Source organism: Bemisia tabaci, chromosome 2 (genome assembly GCF_918797505.1).
Source record: "Bemisia tabaci chromosome 2, PGI_BMITA_v3".
Taxonomy (NCBI): Eukaryota; Metazoa; Arthropoda; class Insecta; order Hemiptera; family Aleyrodidae; genus Bemisia; species Bemisia tabaci.
Genome location: NC_092794.1, coordinates 77,800,648 through 77,814,474, shown reverse-complemented (window position 1 = coordinate 77,814,474; position 13,827 = coordinate 77,800,648). Strand labels below are relative to the sequence as shown.

Sequence of the window (13,827 nt, the reverse complement as noted above, 5' to 3'; positions counted from 1 at the left end):
CAAGAACTGACAAAAGACCCTCCATAGTTTGGTATGTCGAACATGTTAGATGTAGATTTTAGTGAGTCCGGAAAGAAGGAGACTTGTGGGTGGGCATGAGCCGAAAAGTGTTTTAGTGGCTTTCTGGAGGTTTGTCTGAATTTAAAAAAAAAAAAAAAAACTAAGTTTTTTGTCTTCATTGTGATGAATTTCAATTATTCCTGGAAGTTTCTTCGCCTCTTTTCTTTTAGTTTTTTTTTCTTTCTTACTTCAAAACTTTTCATCTTTTTTTCAAAATGAAAATCCGGTTTCAGATTTCCTACTTAAGATAAATTAAAATCTAGTGTTTAACTATTATCCAATATTTTACACTGTGTTCAAAATTGGTAAACATCGAGCAATTTAAGAGCCAGAATCTCATCTTTCAAAATTGGGTCAATTTTTTTCTCTCTCTCTCTTTCTTTTAAGTTTTCAAATCACATACTGACTAAAGGCAGAACTAACATCTCACTTGGAAGGAGCCTGCAGCCCAGCTTAGCTATCAAAACTACATGCCAAATTGCATTGGTTAAGTAATCCCTTTAAGAGAAATTTTATTGATCCCTAGGACTATTTTTGCCCTTTTGACAGATTTTGAAGGTGCTGTGGCTGATTATGTGACTTGAAAAATCCAAGGGGAAAGTAAATTGATGATATAAACCTACTCAGGAAGGAATCAGTGTAGTTTGAGGTTTCTACCATTTCCAAGCTACATGCCAAATTACCTTTAATAAGCCCTTTGAGAGATATATTTTATTTACCGCTAGGAGTATTCTTTCCCTTTTGACAGATTTTAAAGGAGTTCCTGTAGCAGTTGATAGTATGTGACTTGAAAAACGGGGACAAAATATTTTAGGTCTCTATTAGTTAGCCCAGAAGAACACCTATTCAAAGTATCAGCAATTTCTGAGTGGGTCATGCATAACCTCTCGCTGCTTTCGCATGGAATGAACCTTACAAACTGAGAGTTTTAACTTATATGGGGCGATGGTGTAATCAGTAATTTGTAGATCTGCGACCAAACTAATCCAAGAGGAAGGGGCAAAAGATCGTAATAGTCAACGTCATCCATCAATGGCAATCATGATGATAGATTTGATATCTGGTTCACAAGAAATGGAAAACCTTAAGCTACACGGATTTGTTCTTTCTGAGTATAGGTTTCCAGCAACACTCACCTTACTTTCCTCTTGGCTGTTCAGTAATGCATCAAACAGTTCAAGGCCTGACAAAGACATTTTTAGCTGAAGGGTCCAACAATGGCTCATCTTGTTGTTCACCAGCCAGTGAAATGTTCCCATGGTTTAGCTGTGAAGCCCCTAGAGTGAAAGTCTCAACCTGGACCTGTTATCCAAAGGCTATAAGTATTAGGGCCTTTGAAGGGTTTCAATTTTTTTGGCTAATACATGCAAATATGTCCTATCCATGTCGAACAATAGAAGGGAAGTATCAAAGTTTAGAGATACAAGATATCCAAAGAAAACTCAAAACAATGAGATGATGAATCGAAGAGGAAGACAACCAAATATATCACTGATTTGTGGGGGGCAGAGCAATATTATTTACGCTGTAAGAGCGACTGAGCGACTAAAGAGCTTACCATTCAATCATTGCAGGGTGGCAAAAACACATGCTTGCATTTATTAAGAACTTCACCTTACTGACTTCGCCGAATATGACGAAAATAATTTTCTGATTTTACAAACAATTTTGAAGACTTGAAACCAATTTCAGCCGAGAAAAAGTAGGAGAAAATACTTTCAGAATTAGAAATTAGACGAGAAGTGAAATGAAATAACCTAAAATTAATAACAGGATTGATTTGTAAACATCTGCTGCAGCGAGGCTGCCAAGTTGATGAGAAGAGTTTCTAGATTTCACCGATAGAGGCGCTAGACCTGCTTAACGAGATCGTGAAAGCACTTATCTACAAAGGGAAACTGATACCACATAGGTTGTTCTCATGTTCGAATGAGCCAAGGAAGTTATAATTGTTTGTCTAGTAGTACAGTCCAATTATTGAAGGCTGACCTGTATTTGCCTTTTCGTCCTAGCCTTTAAAGTGATTTGTCAAGCTCTCTGACGTGGTCGAACTGGCATGCGATCATGCGATACATCGCATCGATTAAGTCCAAAATCTCTGTAACAGAGGCGTGCGGAGGGGGGCCGCCCCCCCCCCCCCCAGAATTTGAAATAGTCTCATTTGCCCCCCCCCCCCCAGAAATTCTGGATGGTGTAAAAACACCTTCTTTGATGCACGAATAACTTGTTAAATGCAACAATTTGAAAGTATTTTAACCTGTAAATGCATAAAATTGGGTAACTTGGTGTAAAAATTGTAGGAAGATTAGCGCCACGGATACCTATAGAGATGCGCTCAAATAGAGTTAAAATTTCAAAAATATTCCCCCTTCCGATGGGGGGGGGGATAGCGAGTAGTGCGGGAAATGATCGATATTTATCCCCCCCCCCTCAAAAAAATAAAAATAATTTCAAAGATCCCGGAAATTCTCATACTAAACTTAATAAATTGAGAATGTCTGTCCTTGAAACTGGATAGTTTCAAAACTTTAATCGGCCGCCATTTTGAAATGATGTTAGACAGATTTGATCTTCCAGTATGCGCAATAAGCCCCTTTTATGCCGATTCTAACCATATGGACCGAAAAAACGATATTTGAAAATGCTGACCCCCCCCCCCCCCCCCAGCACCGTGACTCATTTTTCTTCAATAAGAATTCTCCCTTAGTGCAATGAACTATACGGAAGTACACTGTATTTGGGTTTTTTCTTTAATGTTAACCCCCCCCCCCCACCCCCTCCAAAAAAAACACGTGCACCAAAAAATAAAAATCCGCATCACCAAATAAGTGCTGAATAAGAACTAAAGAAAGCAAGCTGTGTTTAGATGCGTAAATTTTTTGCGCCCGGCTTGTTTTTTCTTCCTTACTAATGATTTATCGCCTTTAAAGGTGTTTTTTTCCGATTCCTCGTGAAAAATAGTGCACATTCGTCGACCCGGATGGGCTTTTAAACAATTAAAACACCCCCGTTCGTCAGATAAAATTGAAAATGTTAATTGCGAGAATTTAAGTATCAGAGGATTTCCCGCTAAGAAAATCCCCGCGATCTCAGTGTAGCCAACCTCATTAAAATATTACATCCATTGAATCTCTTAATTTTCACTTTATCTACGACTAAGGGCTTACTAAGATCGACTTTTATTAATAAACTGAAGATTTTTGGCATAAACTTGTTGTTTCTTTGTAGAATTAAGTGATGAGCTGATGAGCTCGGCAAATCGTATGGTGCACATCTGATTTGGAAGGTTGGGAAAGCAAAAATAACAGTGGAGCCAAATTGGAGGTAATGGGCTACAGATAGATTTTGTAATTTCAACACAAATGGCATGTACTTACTGCGATTACAGTGAGACATGTCAGTAATAAAGTTAAATTTACATTAGTTATGTCTAAAGTTGACTTATTACCTCTCAAAGAGCATTCAAAGGAATTACCATATGGCAACAGCGAAACGAGAAAACATCAACATAACCTAAAACTCTCTGCGTTACTCCCAAGGTAGATTTACACAGGTATGGAAAAGTTGAAAATTTCCCATGAGCCTCAGTACGTGTCACATGACCTCGTGACGTAGGTTAAGGGGCCCGTTTTTTAATTAAATTACAATCAAATTAACATTCAAACGTTTGTGCGTTTAAACGCTAAAATTAATATCGTGTAACCAAAATTGTGCAAAAAATCCCACAAAATTTTGACAAACGATAAACTGAACATAATAAATCAAAATAATCAAAACATCCAAAATGGCTGACGTTAAGGGGCCGCTGGAGAGCCAATCAGAGGCCAGTTGTTTAGTTCTGTCCATACCTGTGTAAATCTACCTTGCGTTACTCCATTGGTTACTCGTAGCATACTAACTTCATGCTGGCTGGCCCGAAACTCAGTGTTTATAATTATCTGGGCATTACTTTTTTGTTGTGATGATTTAAAATCAATTTTTCAACTCTTCCTCGTTTATGGTCCTTATTTTATACCCACTTTGAAGGAAATCTAAGCCTCTTCATTCTTATGAAAGAATCGATAAGTGCACTTAGAAACTGCAACTAGTTTTGCAACGACAATTCGAAATTCTTCTGAAAAGACGGGCATTTCATGCAGTTTCTGATGGTAAGCAAGTATTCCTTTTAATCAAGTATCTCAAGTTCAACATGAACATAATAATAGGAATCTGATGTTTTGCACATTGTAAGTAGATACTCCCTCTGGCAGTAGGCGAAGTACCTATGCGCAGTGCAAAGACCATGATCCCCACTAGATGATACAGTATTCTGATTCTGTAACTTATTGCAAGCCCTGGAATTGTACAGGCTATGGTGCAATGTGGCATACATCTTGATGCCACAATAGTCCTCAACAGAAATCCAAAAAGAATGCCTGTGGCTGCACCAACACATGCTCAAACGCTTTTTTGCAAGCTTGAAACTGCGTAATGGCTGGTACAACCTGCTTAGAAGTCCAACCTAAAGTTGACCATGCATTGATTTTTAAGTTTAGATGGTAGTTATTTTTATAACAGTTAAAAATCAGTTGGCAGTAAACATAAAGTAGTACTTTAACCAGCCTGTGGCAGATTCAAAGACATAAAGACGGAGTGCTCGTATCTAAAAGCACGGGAAAAAAGTGAAGCCTGGTTTGGCGCTGGGTGCTTGTGTGAGTGTGTAAATGAGCGCGGGAATCCATGGCGGCAAACGGAAATTTGATTTGAACTTGTCCTCTTGATTTTTCCTTATTTCTTCTTCTAAACGTGTTTTAAATGCCTAAAACGATTATATTAAGAAAGTTCGGTCTGCGTCCTAATATAGTACACCTACTTTTGCTCAGTAACAGGCAGTAATCTCAGATAAAGTTAGTTTTTCTTCTGCTCATGGTGGTTCTGCAGGTTCAAACAGGCCGTTTCAGTGCTAGATGGCCGTTACTCCCAAATGAAATGAATCGGTCGACGACAGACCAAAACTAACCTAAAGTTAAAAAAATATGAGTGGGTAAGTGAATTTGGGCAAAAATCAACCTAGAATACTTTTTTTCCGCAATTTTATTTAGTTCCCGCCCTACATTTGAATTTCAAACTTGTCCCGATTTCCCCGCCAATCCTCTAGCCAATAGTAGAGGTGGTTGAAAAGAAGCTTCATTTTTTGCTTTTAGCCCTCCGTCTTTATGTCTTTGGGCAGATTTCACCTAGATGAAAGAGACTTGAAATTTGTGATCATACCTGGTGCATGGTGCACACACTGTAGTGCATTTTCCAGATTACTATGGTGATCTTGAGCGTGATGCGCAGATCTGTGGCACATCGCACCATAGCCTGGTGATTTATCAATTTTGTCAAACGTTCAGCCTCAAATGATTATGAATATTGTGTGGAAAATGCCCATCTGCGAATTTTGGGTTCAATTATAGATTATCTGGAGTGAATTTCCTGAACCCTCACTCCCTAACTCTATCATCTCTACTGCTACGCTTATGCCCTACCCCTCCTCCAATCAATGAATCTCTCATTAAGTTCCTGAAAATGCTCAGTAGCGCAAATCGACGGTATAAGTCCGCAATCACATATCTTGTTTGCGGTGTCTGGAAATCTCCGGCTCTATGATATTTTTTGAAAGGAGAACAAATGGACATCATTCCTTGAAGTTTATGCTGAATTTTCTTCTCACTGAGAAGAAAAATCTCGGCAATTTTAAAGAATTGACTTTGACTAGTGTTCTTTTTAAAAAATAAAGTATGACAGGAAGTCTGCGATGTCGCAAACCGAGTTATGTGATTGCCGACTCACACTGTCAAAATACTTCGAGTGTGATCGAGTAAATGTAGGTTTACATGAATCCAATTGTAGTAGATACAATGAGATTTTCCTGACAATAAATTACATGGTTTAAATATTGACTAAGTCACAGATAAGATCTTAAAAAGCTGAAGGGATTGCTCCTAGAAGCTGAGGTTGGGCTCTCAATTTTCACTATGCTTACCATTGGTACTCATCAGTCAATTGTCAAACATTAGGTTTCAATTATTTTAAGTAGGAAATCTCTGTGACGGGACTTTCATTTAGGAAAATGAATTGAATATTAAAAATAGAAACGCAAGAAAAAATTCAAAAACAGAAATTTACCTATCATACTTAACAACAAAGAGCCTCGCCAAAAAGTGGTGTTTTTTCGCCCCTTTTTTTATACCCGAGTTGGTCAACCGGACAGTGCTCAAATGAAAGCCTATGGTAAGGCAAACTTCCATGCAAAGTTTCAACTTGAAGTGACCCCTGGTTTAGGCTGTACAGCGTTGCCAATTTTCCAGTTTCATGTGCTAAAATCAAGGATATTGGACTATTAGTTCGGTGCATAAGTAGACTAGTACACCCAAGTTGGTCAACGGGACAAGGCTCAAACGAAAGCTTATGGTAAGGCAAACTTCTGGGAAAAGTTTCAACTTGAAGTGAAACCTCGTCTAGGCTATACAGCGTTGCCAATTTTCCATTTTTATGCGCTAAACTCACGAAATACTGAATCGTCATGGTTCAACAGACTATTATACCCGAGTTGGTCAACGAGACAAGGCTCAAACGAAAGCTTATGGTAAGGCAAACTTCTGGGAAAAGTTTCAACTTGAAGTGAAACCTCGTTTAGGCTGTACAGCGTTGCCAATATTCCATTTTTATGCGCTACTCACGAAATACTGAATCATCATGGTTCAACAGACTAGTATACCCGAGTTGGTCAACGAGACAGGGCTCAAACGAAAGCGTATGGTAAGGCAAACTTCTGGGAAAAGTTTCAACTTGAAGTGAAACCTCGTTTAGGCTGTACAGCGTTGCCAATATTCCATTTTTATGCGCTACTCACGAAATACTGAATCATCATGGTTCAACAGACTAGTATACCCGAGTTGGTCAACGAGACAGGGCTCAAACGAAAGCTTATGGTAAGGCAAACTTCCGGGAAAAGTTTCAACTTGAAGTGAAACCTCGTTTAGGCTGTTCAGCGTCGCCAATTTTTCATTTTTATGCGCTATACTCACGAAATACTGAATCATCATGGTTCAACAGACTAGTATACCCGAGTTGGTCAACGAGACAAGGCTCAAACAATAGCGTATGGTAAGGCAAACTTCTGGGAAAAGTTTCAACTTGAAGTGAAACCTCGTTTAGGCTGTACAGCGTCGCCAATTTTTCATTTTTATGCGCTAAACTCACGAAATACTGAATCATCATGGTTCAACAGACTATTATACCCGAGTTGGTCAACGAGACAAGGCTCAAACGAAAGCTTTTGGTAAGGCAAACTTCCGGGAAAAGTTTCAACTTGAAGTGAAACCTCGTTCAGGCTGTACAGCGTTGCCAATTTTCCATTTTTATGTGCCAAAATGAAGGAATTCGGGACTAATAGTCCAATGCATCATAATTAAACAAACTAGTGCATCGGTCTACGAGCTTAATACTACCCTGAGATCGAATAGAAGCGCAACTAAAGGCCATCGTGAACTTTTCGAAGCAGTGTTGCCAATTTATTGCCAGTGTTAATATTTATTTTACGACGAGACGCCGATATTTTTGATCTTTTCTTGCGAATAATCGTGCTTTCAGGTTCCTTCACCATACAAGGTAGGCAAATTATTTCCATACAATACTATCGGATTGATTTTTAAAAGAGAAGACGAATTTTTAAGTCTATATTACCATTTTAAGGCATTTTTACGATAAAATGATGAGTTTTTCAGCTCCAATTTGAAGATATTTATGAGAAGCAAAACTTGATTTTAGTGGTTTTCTCTTTTTGGGAGGCGTCTCGTCGTAAAAAAAATGTACACAATTTGGCAACGTTACTCTGAACGTTCCATTTTTGCCTTGAACAGAAATCATGTACTATGCCATGGTGATATTCAGTCATCAGAATGACATGAATGCCTTGGAAATTGCGTTATCGAAGCATTCACGTGAGAAAATCTTTAATTTTTGTAAGAAATTAAAATATACTTGGCAACATTGCGTTCGGAATTCAATTTTCTCCGTCTGTAGCGTTCATTTACTATCGAGTCGTAATGTTCAGCCCATACTCATCAAAGTTATAGCCCATGAAGGTACGTTTTCCGCCAAAAATCTCGGAAAAACCCTAATTTTATGTTAAAAAAATTAATAATAAATTGGCAACACGGCTTCGAAAAGTTCACGATGGCCTTTAGTTGCGCTTCTATTCGATCTCAGGGTAGTATTCAGCTCGCAGACCGATGCACTAGTCTGTTTAATTTTGATGCATTGGACTATTAGTCCCGAATTCCTTCATTTTGGCACATAAAAATGGAAAATTGGCAACGCTGTACAGCCTGAACGAGGTTTCACTTCAAGTTGAAACTTTACCCGGAAGTTTGCCTTACCATAAGCTTTCGTTTGAGCCTTGTCTTGTTGTCCAACTCGGGTATACTAGTCTGTTGAACGATGATGATTCAGTATTTCGTGAGTTTAGCGCATAAAAATGAAAAATTGGCGACGCTGTACAGCCTAAACGAGGTTTCACTTCAAGTTGAAACTTTTCCCGGAAGTTTGCCTTACCATAAGCTTTCGTTTGAGCCCTGTCTCGTTGACCAACTCGGGTATATTAGTCTGTTGAACCATGATGATTCAGTATTTCGTGAGTAGCGCATAAAAATGGAATATTGGCAACGCTGTACAGCCTAAACGAGGTTTCACTTCAAGTTGAAACTTTTCCCAGAAGTTTGCCTTACCATAAGCTTTCGTTTGAGCCTTGTCTCGTTGACCAACTCGGGTATAATAGTCTGTTGAACCATGACGATTCAGTACTTCGTGAGTATAGCGCATAAAAATGGAAAATTGGCAACGCTGTACAGCCTAAACGAGGTTTCACTTCAAGTTGAAACTTTTCCTGGAAGTTTGTCTTACCATGAGCTTTCGTTTGAGCCCTGTCCCGTTGACCAACTTGGGTGTACTAGTCTACTTATGCACCGGACTAATAGTCCAATATCCTTAATTTTAGCACATGAAACTGGAAAATTGGCAACGCTGTACAGCCTAAACCAGGGGTCACTTCAAGTTGAAACTTTGCATGGAAGTTTGCCTTACCATAGGCTTTCATTTGAGCACTGTCCGGTTGACCAACTCGGGTATAAAAAAAAGGGGCGAAACTTGGCGAGGCTCTTTATTCTTTATTTAGCATGACTTAAAAATCCAGCAGTCACTTATTTTTGCCTCATGTATGCCCTCTATCTGTAGTTCTCAATGTTATGGATGTAATTTTTTTTGGTCACTCACTTCATTCTGTATCCAACATGCCAAGGTGTAAACATTTCAAACGATGGAAGCTATTTTGCAATTTCTTAAAATTATTTGTTCAATGAGGAAATAATCACTAATGCCTGTTTTTTTATTCTTTTTTTCTAGAACTTCTTTACGAAGTGCTTGGTTTGCTGGGATCCTCATGGAAAAATGAAAGCTACTAGCACTCTGTAATTCAACTGATTTTTCCGCATTAGATCAGTTATTAACAGAGATTTAGCAGCAAAATCACATCATCAAGTTCTTGAAAATCTACCTTAAAATTTATTGGAAGATTGACAGAAAATCATAAAAGTGCAATCTCCTGGAAGGCATTTGTTTCAAAGAAATTTAGCATGTAGGATTTTTTTTTATTATTATTACTTTCTTCCAAAAGTACAAAGACCAGTAATACAGTCGAACCTCGATAACTCGAACCTCGATAACTCGAAAACCTCAATAACTCGAAGAAAATGTCCGTTCCCTTCCGCAGAAGGCCAAAATCCTCGATAACTCGAAAAATTTGTTCCGTTAACTCGAAGACATTTGAGGCTCATTTGTACCTCAGTAACTCGAAGGAATCGGCGGTTTAACTCTATAACTCGAAGGCAACTACCATGTGTCAAATATGTACCTCAGTAACTCGAAGGAATTGGAGAAAAACCTCTATAACTCGAAGGATGCTTCGGCCCAGATAATCTCAAGGCGGCCGCAGGCAATCAGCGGTGGCAGGTTAATCAGTTTATCATCAGTTAATGTTGTGACGCGTTAAAAAAAAATGCGCAAGTGTTCCGCGTTGAGAGTCGCCCAAAAAGTGAGCATATTGGAGGCGGTGAAAAACAGAGGTGCGAAGACAAAGGAACAAATTGCAAAAGAGTTCGGTATCCCACCCAGCACCCTCTCAACGATATTAAAAAACGAGGATGTTTTTTCTGCTTTGGTAACACTTGAAAATGAGGTAGATAGACACCGTTTGCAACACTTGCAGCAGAGCAGAATAACTCAGTTTTTTAAAATTTAATTCTTGATCTTTGTGTACATATTTTTTCCAATAATAAACCATTGCCCTACCCCAATCGGACGTGAGGTTAAATATTAGTTCCTATTTTCATTCCCCAATATTCCCTTATTATGATAACGTAAAACAAATAACGGTTTTTTTTTTCTAAATTGACCTAGCACCAACCTCGAACCTCCAACCTCGATAACTCGAATTTTTCATCTCCAAACCTCGTTAACTCGAAACCTCGATAATCTCGAAACCTCAATAACTCGAATTTTTCATCGCTTCCCTTCAGCTTCGAGTTATCGAGGTTCGACTGTAACTTTGAATGAGCTTATTAACTTTCCTATGAATTGAAAGGGAAGAAATTGGAAGTGTTGGGAATCCTGTGAAGTGCGATTCTGTAAGTGTTTTTAAAATATAGGACGATTGGAATTGAAATATCTTACCTCTTCAGGAGAACTAGACACAGTGAATGGTGAGTTGCTGCAAACTGTTTTTTTCTTGCATGAAGTTTTTAGAAGAAATAGACCAGGCTGTTGAGTAGAAACTCCAAGGAATGGAAAATGTCGTTCAGAATTTTATGATGACTTTGAAAGAATCTAACTTTATGAAAAATCAGCAATTTAATTTGCGGGGGAATGAAACTCTAAATTTTTTGGTGCGGGGCTGTGAAACAATTTTATTTCATTCCTGCGGGGGATTGCAAAAATTTGGTTTCATTGCCCCGCACTAATTTTTTAGTTGCATTTCCCCGCGCAACAGCAACAGGCTGAGTTTCACGGGGCAATAAACTGCGGGGCATTGCTGTGATACCCATTTTTGGCGGCAGTCACATTTCTGCTTCCCTTGCCCACCGGATACGGATGCAGAAGATACGATTTGACGCAAACTTTTCTCCGTGCTAGGAACAGACTCCAATGGTACGAGGTCAGATGAGCACGGCGTGAACTGGGACCTAGTGTACAAACAGCGGATGACGCCTTCCGTTGTTCCTAACTTATAAAATCCGTTCTTTTCCTCCAATACCACTGCCGTAACATTTCGGGAGTCGGTGCGGGTTACAGGACTTTTGGTCCAATTTTTTTTGTCCATAAATTTTTTCGTCCAATTTATTTTGTCCACGACTTTTTGTCCTTGAAATCTGGTCCAAGTTAAATTCGTCCTGGTAAATAGTTAGTCCTACGCATTTGTTCGTCCAGTGGTATTAGGTCACATTTCTGTGGTCCAGTAAGGTAAAAAAGTTATGTCCAAAACTCACGTCCAATGAGGCCGTTTCAGCTATTTCCTTTCAGCTTTCAGCTACTTTCAGTCATCGTCTGAGTCTTCTTCGTCCGAGTCCGGTGGATCTGCGCGTGGCATGCCTCCACTGCAGCATGATCCGGGAGATGCAAATGAGTTGAGATATCGCACTTATAAACAACTAGTTCTTCCATGTTCGTATTAGTGACGCATCTCGCATTGCATGTTTGCCTCCTCTCACACCTCCAGTACTTTCTCGTCCTATCTTTATTGTACGAATGGTGATGGTACACAAACCCTTCATTGACAAGGAGGGGCTTGTCGCGTTTACTCTGTATCACTGTTGGAGCCATTTCAGTATATCAACAAACGTCACACATCCTAATAAAATTTCAAAACAAAAATATATACAGTCATTGAATTTTGAACGAAAATTTTAAAATCACCTCTTTGATGTTTCTTCTTTCGATTTGGGGATGGTATATCAACAAATGTCACCCACACTAATAAAATTTCAAAACAAAAATATATACCGTCATTGAATTTTAAACGAAAATTTTAAAATAACCTCTTCGATGTTTTTTCTTTCGATGTTGGGATTAAATTTAAGGGTTTCCATAGCTACGAAATAAATTGATCTTAACGCCAATTGATTCACACGCCACGCGCAGATCCACCGGACTCGGACGAAGAAGACTCAGACGATGACTGAAAGTAGCTGAAAGCTGAAAGGAAGTAGCTGAAACGGCCTCATTGGACGTGAGTTTTGGACATAACTTTTTTACCTTACTGGACCACAGAAATGTGACCTAATACCACTGGACGAACAAATGCGTAGGACTAACTATTTACCAGGACGAATTTAACTTGGACCAGATTTCAAGGACAAAAAGTCGTGGACAAAATAAATTGGACGAAAAAATTTGTGGACAAAAAAAATTGGACCAAAAGTCCTGTAACCTCGGTGCGGGAACGATCTACAGCGGGATGGGCACAAGGACTGTTTTCCCTACGGAAACAGGACTGAATTCGGCGTCAGATTGCTTCTTCATTTTATTGGCCTGAACCTCAAGGTTTTGTAGAGCAACACGCCTTTTTCTAAGTATGTTGTTGATGTATGGTTCAGAAGTAGGAGCTGTTTCAGAAGTAGGAGCTGTTTCAGAAGTAGGAGTTCTTTTAGAAGTAGGAGCTGTTTCAGAAGTAGGAGTTGCTTCAGAAGTTGCTGCTTCAGAAGCTGGTTCAGCATCAAGCAAACGCTCCAGATCCTCCTCTGTTTCAACTTCATCCAACAACTCGTTGGGCAAGGAAGTACGAGGGTCATCCAAAAAGTAAGGTTCCCTACCTTGTATCTTCCGAACGAAAAGAGATAAATCAAAGCGGTAAAAACGTACATATTAGGCATACTTTAAGCTTTAAAACAAGCTCAAGTTTTTGAAAATCGGTTGAGGACTTCGCGAGAAAACTCAATTTTACTGAGGCGACCTCCCGTCGTCGCGTGCCCACCTCCGAGGTCAGGATGCGCGGAGAGTCCCTTACTTCAGACTCGGCTTATCGCCTCTAAACATCAAATCGAAAAGGAATTTAAAAGATTTTATCAAATAGGCCTTACCTTACTTTTTGAGATAGTCTCCGCATCTTTTTTGACATTTCTGGTATCATTACAGCAGCTCTTTCATGCCTTCCGCGTGAAAGGTGACGTCTTGGCTCGAAAACCAGTCATTGCCAGCGATCTGCACCTCTAAATCGGTTGGAAATTGTTTTCCACAGTGAGAGTTTTTCGTCTCAGGAATAGACGAAAGTCTTCTGAGGCTAGATTAAGAGAGTATGGAGGATTGGGGAAAAATTTTACCACGGTAAGCAACTGATTTGGAAGTGCAGATCGCTGGCAATGACTGGTTTTCGAGCCAAGACGAGACCTTTTACGCGGAAGGCATGAAAGAGCTGCTGTAATGATACCAAAAATGTCAAAAAAGATACGGAGACTATCTCAAAAAGTGAGGTAAGGCCTACTTGATAAAATCTTTTAAATTCCTTTTCGATTTGATGTTTAGAGGCGATAAGCCGAGTCTGAAGTAAGGGACTCTCCGCGCATCCTGACCTCGGAGGTGGGCACGCGACGACGGGAGGTCGCCTCAGTAAAATTGAGTTTTCTCGCGAGGTCCTCAACCGATTTTCAAAAACTTGAGCTTGTTTTAAAGCTTAAAGTATGCCTAATATGTACG

At 39.4% G+C, this 13,827-nt stretch overlaps 2 protein-coding genes across 8 annotated transcripts in view; one reads left to right on the top strand and one right to left on the bottom strand.

Moving 5' to 3' along the window:
* LOC140223884 (uncharacterized) overlaps positions 1–13,827 on the bottom strand; it is a 526,084-nt gene that overhangs the window by 159,794 nt on the left and 352,463 nt on the right. The window lies entirely within an intron of this gene.
* The window catches only part of fra (neogenin protein frazzled), a 184,712-nt gene that overhangs the window by 158,943 nt on the left and 11,942 nt on the right, over positions 1–13,827 (top strand). The window lies entirely within an intron of this gene.